The sequence below is a fragment of the Primulina huaijiensis genome, chromosome 2 (assembly GCF_012295235.1).
Source record: "Primulina huaijiensis isolate GDHJ02 chromosome 2, ASM1229523v2, whole genome shotgun sequence".
Classification (NCBI taxonomy): domain Eukaryota; kingdom Viridiplantae; phylum Streptophyta; class Magnoliopsida; order Lamiales; family Gesneriaceae; genus Primulina; species Primulina huaijiensis.
Genome location: NC_133307.1, coordinates 18,510,269 through 18,518,441, shown reverse-complemented (window position 1 = coordinate 18,518,441; position 8,173 = coordinate 18,510,269). Strand labels below are relative to the sequence as shown.

General features: G+C 28.8%; 1 non-coding gene across 1 annotated transcript; it reads left to right on the top strand.

Moving 5' to 3' along the window:
* Positions 1-457: 457 nt before the first annotated feature.
* LOC140971945 (small nucleolar RNA R71) lies at positions 458-568 on the top strand. The gene has a single exon (XR_012174416.1). It is a non-coding gene; the product is annotated as a small nucleolar RNA R71 (small nucleolar RNA).
* Positions 569-8,173: the final 7,605 nt, after the last annotated feature.

Here is an 8,173-nt window from a genome sequence, read left to right as displayed (position 1 = left end):
AAAAGGATCTAGTATTAGTTTTTTATAATTGTTAACATAATTTGCTTGTTCATGGAGACATTCTTTAAATGAAGGTAATGTTGGACAATCTTTTGTAGCATGATCATGTGTATCACATATATGACAAAATNGCCATGTTTTAGCTTTATCTTTTAAAGAAAAAGGGAAAAGCTTTAATCGAACTATATCCATGCTACAAGTTTGATCATTATAAGTGTTACAAACTTCGTCAAATTCTCTTAGATGTAAATATGGATTTTCGNTGATTTTAGTTGTTGGTGGTTCTATTGTGCCTATATTATCCCAATTTTGAGCATTTTCTGATAATGAATCCAAATACTCCATAACTTCATTTGGGTTTTTAACTTCAAAAGTTCCATTACACATGAATTCTATCATTTGCCTATCTTTAGATATTAGACCTTCATAAAAGTGAGAAACTATTCTCCATGTTTCAAAACCATGATGTGGGCATGTATTAAGTAATTCTTTATATCTATCCCAACATTGATAAAATGTTTGTCCTTGTTTTTGAGAAAAAGTAGTAATTTGTCTTTTAAAAGAGTGTTCTATGGGAAGGAAAAAACTTTTTGAGAAATTGTTGTTACATTTCTTCTCATGATCTTATTGAACTTGATCTCAAATTTTGTAGCTATGTTTTAGTTTTATCTTTTAAAGAAAAAGGGAAAAGCTTTAATCGAACTATATTTATGCTACAATTTTGATCATTATAAGTGTTATAAACTTCCTCAAATTCTCTTAGATGTAAATATGGATTTTCGGAACCCAAGCCATGAAAATTTGGTAAAAGTTGAATAATTTGAAGTTTAAAGTTGAAATTAGATGCATCAGGAGGAAAAACTAAACAAGATGGGGCACTAGTTCTAATAGGGTTCATATGGTGCATATGTGTTCTTAATTGATTATGTTCTTGATTATTATTATTATTATTGTTATCATTATCTTGATTATTTGAATTATCATCCATGTTTAAATTATTTTCAGATACTCGAATAAGTCTACCACTTTTTTTGACTCCAAATACTCATACAAAAAAAAAACAACACGATACTTATAAATAAAACATAATTAACAAATATAAACTTAATTTATACATAATTAACAAATATAAACTTAATTTATACCTCCCCGGCTACGACGCCAAAAACTTGCTACTACTTAAATTATAATTTACCTAAGTGTAGGTTGTCTGCAAGTAATATATTTCGTAAGTACGAGATCGATCCACAGAGAGGTTATTTTAAGTTTAGATTTATTAATTTATAGATTACCAAATGCAAGAACGAAGTTTACAAATTATAAATTTAGTCAAGGCTCGAGGATTTATTTTTGGTTTATGCAATATTGTTTAACTAAAAGTAAAACAAAGAAAACCACCATAAATAATGGTTCCAAGAAAATTAAATATTTAAACACACACCTAATATAATAGAGTTCCCACTATAGAAAATACCGAATTCACCGATATTTTATATATGGTACTTATGAATATATATATAACTATATAAATATATAACTGCATAAAGTAAATGTTAAATTAAATCATTATATTTCGTTTTGAACAACCGGCAGAGCCACGCTATTGCCTAAATGAAATATATGATTTAATAAGTTAGTTGCGGGAAAGTAAAAATTAGTTGCGATAAAGTAAATGTTAGATGCTGAAAGTAAAAGTTAGTTGCGAGAAAGTAAATGTTAGATGCGGAAAGTAAAAGTTAGTTGCGAGAAAGTAACTGTTAGATTGTTAGATATTAGTATTAAATCATAATATTTCATTTAGAACAACCGACAGAGCCACGCTATCGTCTAAATAAAATATATGATATAATTATATATATATATATGTATAATATAACAATAATAATTGATGAAATATTTATTGTATCAAAATTAAACAACAAATCAAGATAACCACTTCAATGATATCAAACATTTGATATAAATTGATAACAACAAATAATTCATTTTTATACCTACAATAAAAAGAAATTAGCAAAATGAAAAGAAATAAAGAGAGAATATATAAAATATAAACAATCTTACTTTATCAAGAATTCATCCTCTTCACCTTGACATAATAGATTTAGCTTTCCATGAGCTTACTTTTGATCAACACTAAAAACATCACTCATAATTGGGAAATTGAAAAATATATTGGAACTTTTATACACACTCACACTATATTTTACAATGAGATAGAATGATTCTCAAGCTATCACAAGGCCTCTATTTATAGGCCAAATGAGAGAAAGGCAAAAATTTTATTAATGCCATGTAGTTGTAATAGTAGTCTTTTTCTCCTCCAACTTCAATTCCATGTCCCTTCTTTCAATGCTTTGTTCCACAACTTTAATCACCGAATTTGACTCTGCTCAAAACAGCAAACATGTGGGGAATTGTCTGTAGACGAATTTGGCTACTTGGTTTACCTCATTTGGTTAAATATTAAAATAGTTATGATTTTTTTACTATATGCTGGTCATGGTGAAAGTAAATTTGTCCTCCTTTTGATATTTTCACAATTTGATCATCATAACCAACTTTTTAGGCAATCATGTCTTCTGCAAAGTTGTAGATACTTTCTCAAAGATTCTAAACATGTTTGAATCACCTCCATTTGAATTTTTTGGCTTGAGTTATCATTATTTTACCAACACGTAGAAAACCTGAAAATAAAACATATTTAGTAATACATTTAAATATAAACCAACAATACTAAAATAACATATTTTTATAATTTTAATGAAACTTAAATTTTAAAATATAGGTTTTAACATATAATAAATTATTAATTTTTAGTTTCATTATCTTCCATTTTAATAATATAGTTTTTTCAAGTTTAGATTAAACTCTATTTTTTAAGAAATATTTCAAATGTGTATTATCAACATTAAAGTAAATTTCTTTGCTAGTAAAAATAATTACCATTTCTCAAAGGCCCTTTTCACTGCATAAAATTCATTTTCATTGATATGTCATCTTACGGCTTCTGCTTATGAGAATAAATCACTGCATTAGCTACATGTTTTTTCTCCATCTGGTGTGAGCTTTGAAGAACTACTGTCCACCAAAGATCACTGACATCCGTATATAATACCAAATCATGTTCATCATAACCATTTTTGGAAGATTTTTACAAATCTCTTTTAGTTGGCTAAGCTCTTTTGTGTGTTCTTCTGTTCATATAAATTTTGCATTTTTTTCAATAATGGACTAAACATTTTTCTATGTTTTACTAGGTACTTAATAAACATCCCAGTAAAATTAACAACTTTTAAATGACTTTGTAGTTGTTTATTTATCTGGAAATTTCTGTATTTTTTCCACTATATGTTCTTACAGAATTATTCCGGACTCATCATTTTCTATTTCGAGGAATCTTTTTTGTAGTAATGACTGTTTTCATTTCATATAAAACCAGTCTTTCTTTTTTACAAACTTCACAGAAAATCTCTAAGTGTTTGATATGTTTTTCCATATTTTTAGATGCTATTAAAACATCATCGATATAGACAAATATAAATTTGAAATAACCATTAAATAAATTATCCATTTTTCTTTGAAATATCTAGAGTGAATTAGTCAATCTCATTGATAAAGCTTCCCAAATATAGTGTCCTTGTGGTGTGGAGAAAACTATGAATTTCTTGCTTTCTTCCTACATTCGGATCTGATAGAAACCAGACATGCAATCAAATTTAGAGAATATTTTGGCGTTACATATGCAGCTGATTAAACGTTCTCCACTAGATATAAAATACACATCAAACTCCAGAATCTTATTAATTTCTTGGTAATTAATAACTAATTTGGGTTTTTTTTATCTCATCATGATTTCTTACAAGAAAGTCTGGATTGCAATATGGTGAAATTCCTGTTTTGATTAAACCAATGTCCATATGTTCTTCAATAATAATCGACATATCCTTTTAATCAATTATGTTCATCGAGATATGCGCGCATATGATAAATTCACACTCTTCGTCTTCCTTGATTCTAAGGCTGGCTTTGGGTTGATTTTAATCTCACTATGTCAAGGGATCTTTATTGTAATTTTCTTTGACAATTTTCTTGACATCTTCTAGGGATACTTTCAATTCAAACTCTGCATCATTATGGTATAGAGCTATCTTGAAGAATTCTACTTCTTCTGGCTGGAGGTTCTTATCTGCTCTCAATTGGAGCATTGTTTGTCCAAACTATCTAGAATCCTTCATTTTTGGTTAAGAAGTTTTCCTTATGGTATAGAGCTATCTATAAAATGTCTCTCTTAGTCTTTGAACTATGACTTTGTGATCACATGGTGTTGTTAACACTAATCTTCTGAACTCATTTTATTGTGTATAAGACTTAAATATTTGTAGGAAATTGTTTCTTAACAGAATGTGAGCTCCTATATCATGAAGATAAAGTGGTGGTGTTTTTACCTTGTACCAAGGTGTTTGTCCATCACATCCGATTAATATTTCTGTCATCTTAATATCTTTACATAAGATTAAGATCCGTTACAAAAATCTTGTCCAACAATCTGAGGTAATTCTTTTTGCAAATTCTTTTAGAAAAACTCCTCTTTTTGCTATATAAATTTCATTACCTGAATCAATATAAGTAGCAAAATATTATTCTTTATATTGTTCATATAACATCTCTACTGGGATGTATATCAAGAATGAGCTCGTGGTCATTGGATATCCCACATTCTATCCTCTATCATGAATTCCATTCCAGTTTCCAGTCGTTTCAAAGGCTTGTGTTCCACGAGAAACGCTACATCAAGAACCAATTGATCTGGTTCTTTTCCTGAGATTTTTATGATGTGAACTTTCAATTCTCTGATATTGATCATTCTTTGGTAAGTTTCTATCACGAGTTGTTATAAATATTATATAGTATTACAAGAAAACTGATTTCTTTATCTTGTAATATTAAATACTATTTTGACTTCCATCCATCATTCCCGATATCTAAGTTTTCCTGTTGTTAAAAAAATATATTGGTTGGACTTTTTGGACATGTGTTTTCCTCCACCTGTGACTTGTTATTCTATCTACTTTAAAAGATAATCTTCATGGTTTCAGTTTAAGACTTTGATTCAATTGTAGAATCAGTTTGTCTTGGATCTGGATATATGTTTCATGTATTAAATAAAACTCGATTCTTTCTGGATAAATTGTCTAGACAACTTTTCAAAATATTAAGGTATTTCAATAAACTTATTTCTAATAAACAATTCTGAATGATGTGTACTAGATAGAGCATATGGTCTATTTCATTTTTTCATCAGCTTTTTTTACTTTGAAGTTTTGATGCAACGTCAATGCTCGGCTGAAGTCTCGATCTGTTAGGTTGTAGACAATTATTAGATAAATTACTTCTACAATTTTTCCTACACAGAGATTCCCTGAGATAGTTCCCAGTATTGAATCTTGAAATTTACCCATTTTTTTATCTTATATATCCATCGCTGAATCTATTTCTTCTATAAAAGTATCTTTTATAATAATCTGGATTGCTCTGATATGAATCTAGGACATGGTTTGTCCCACTTCTATCTTGATTCTTTGTAATTCCTCAATTTCTTCAGAAAGAATTAATTTCATCTCCATCCGATTTCACCTAAATTCCATTGGATTGCCATTTCCTTCTGAAAAATTTATAGATTAGATAATATTTTCTGTTGTTTAGGCCAAAATTTCCTAAGAACTTTTCTATATGTCCTGCATAGAATCTTTGATATCTCTATAGGCTAGGATTTTCCCTATATGAGATGACATCCTACTTCTTGATGATCCACTTCTCTGCCTAGATTTATAAGATATGACTTTTTGACTAAATCATATTGTTCTTGTTTTTCGAGAATCCCTTTGACTTCTTTCACTTCTGACATAGGGATGAGATCTAAAGCTCTTTTTTCTGCTTTTGTGACTTACTTCCAATGATTTTGGAAAATCATTTTTCTTCACAACATAAAAGAGTACATTTATTAATACCCCTTAATCATTTGTAATTCTTTTGTAATGCTATCACATGACACAATTCTGCCAATTTTTCTTAGAGAAAAGAGGCTCTTCGTGCCAAAGTATCTGGATTGTCAGTGACATATTCCTTAATTAGCATTTCTCTCCTAAGACTTGACATTTTTACGAAGTAAAGTTGCATTGCTATATTTTCTTCGATCCCTGAATTCCATCTACATTTAGTGAATAACATAATATATTAATCTACTAAAAAGATGTCATGTAATTCAAGACTATACAAAGCTTGAATATATTTTTTTTCTTCTCTGTTTCTTGACTATTAAAATAGTCCACCCTACAAATTGTGCTTTTTAAATAGGTTATCCATTCTTCCGTCTATCTCACTGAGAGATTATCTAGCTAAGACTGACTCTTTGATTTTTACCGAAGTCATGTACCAAGAAATATTAACTGATTCCATAAGACTCATTTCTAAAAGTTTAATGAATCATTCTCTGTTGAGATCAAGTATTCCAGCTATGATTCTCATAGCCGATGTCCAATCATCTTTGAGATCTTTTTTGTTTTTGAATTCTAGTACATCAAAGTTAAGCACAACTCCATAAGGATGTATAAGTTCCATAATAGATTTTCCATAGGGTATTTGGAGCAAGGGAATTTGACTTCTCTTTGGCTTTGTTCCTGCTGGGTATGCTTGTCCACCAACTTGAAAATCTGTTTGAGGTCTTCTCATATTTGTATTATGAGATCCCACATTTTCGTTTGATGGCTCATGAGAAGATGACCAAGTTATCGTAGAATGTTCACCCCTAGTTGTGTTCATCTTTATATCTACGACCCTGAGATCTGCAAAATATTCTACAAAACTTGGAGATCATCGAGACCAATTCTTTCTAAAGTTATCAATAGATTAATTTATTCTCTGAGATATTTTTAATTAGATTGATCACTTGGCCATACATCTTTGGTGTAATAAGGTTTTTGTATCAAATGATGGTGGTAAATTTCATACCGAAGTACTTTTACTTGAATTTTCTTATTGTTCTAGAGTTTGGATTCTTGTTTAATATCCTTTAATGTTACAAGAATTTCTTCTACCTTTCAATAACTTTTTTCACCTTTTGTGGTACATAATACAACATACCGTCATAAATTTTGTACCGTATTTTAGATTTCTCCAAGATATCCGGAAAGTTTAGATGAATCCGATACTATTTCCAAGAACTTATTAGACTGAATCATAATTTTACATTTGGATTCTGATAACTTTCACTTTGCTCATGATATCTGACTTTAGTTATATATTCCATTTCAAATATTCTAAAATATTGGAATACGTTATGCAAATAATTAATCTCAAACCTACGTTCAGATCCATATTATTTGAGAAAAATTTTCCCTCACAAAGATTTAATTACACAGAAATAATAATTTTGTATGTTTGAAATAATGTTACATCGTCTCTGATATCTTTTCTGGTCCAGTAAATAATCAATCAATAAAATAGACAAATATAGGAGTATTTTTGTCATTTTTAGCATTTTAGAGAGTTTGAATAAAATTTTTTGAATGTAGTAAATATAGGAGTAATTTTGTCATTTTTAGCATTTTAGAGAGTTTGAATAAAATTTTTTGAATGTAGAGAATTAAGATAAATTTATGTTTTGGTTTAAAGATTTATCTCCAATTCACCAAAAAATTTATTTAACAAATTAAAATTAAATTTTGACTACTTAAAATATCATATTGAAAATCAATAAACACAAAATTTAGATCAAAAATTGAAATATGATAAAAATAAATAATCCTACTCTAATGTGTATCCTGCATAGTGGAGATCAAAATGAAGCAATACATTACCAAGACATGTAATGTTATCATCAAATTACCTATTTTCATATTTTTATTTAAACTTTGTAATTTTATATTTTTTGGATTATTTTATATACATAAACATTTTGTTCCATTAACAAGCTAAGAGCATCTACATTCATGTTCAAAATAGGGTATTTAAATACCCAAGTGGGGTTCAAACCAATATAGATGCTTGTTCAAACACTCGCACGTCAGCATTTACCCAACTTTTGTTCATTTAAATGAACGAGTTCAATTCCGGAAATCAAAAAACATTCATAATCTCATTCCAGCGCGTTCCAGCGGGGTGAGAATTGTTA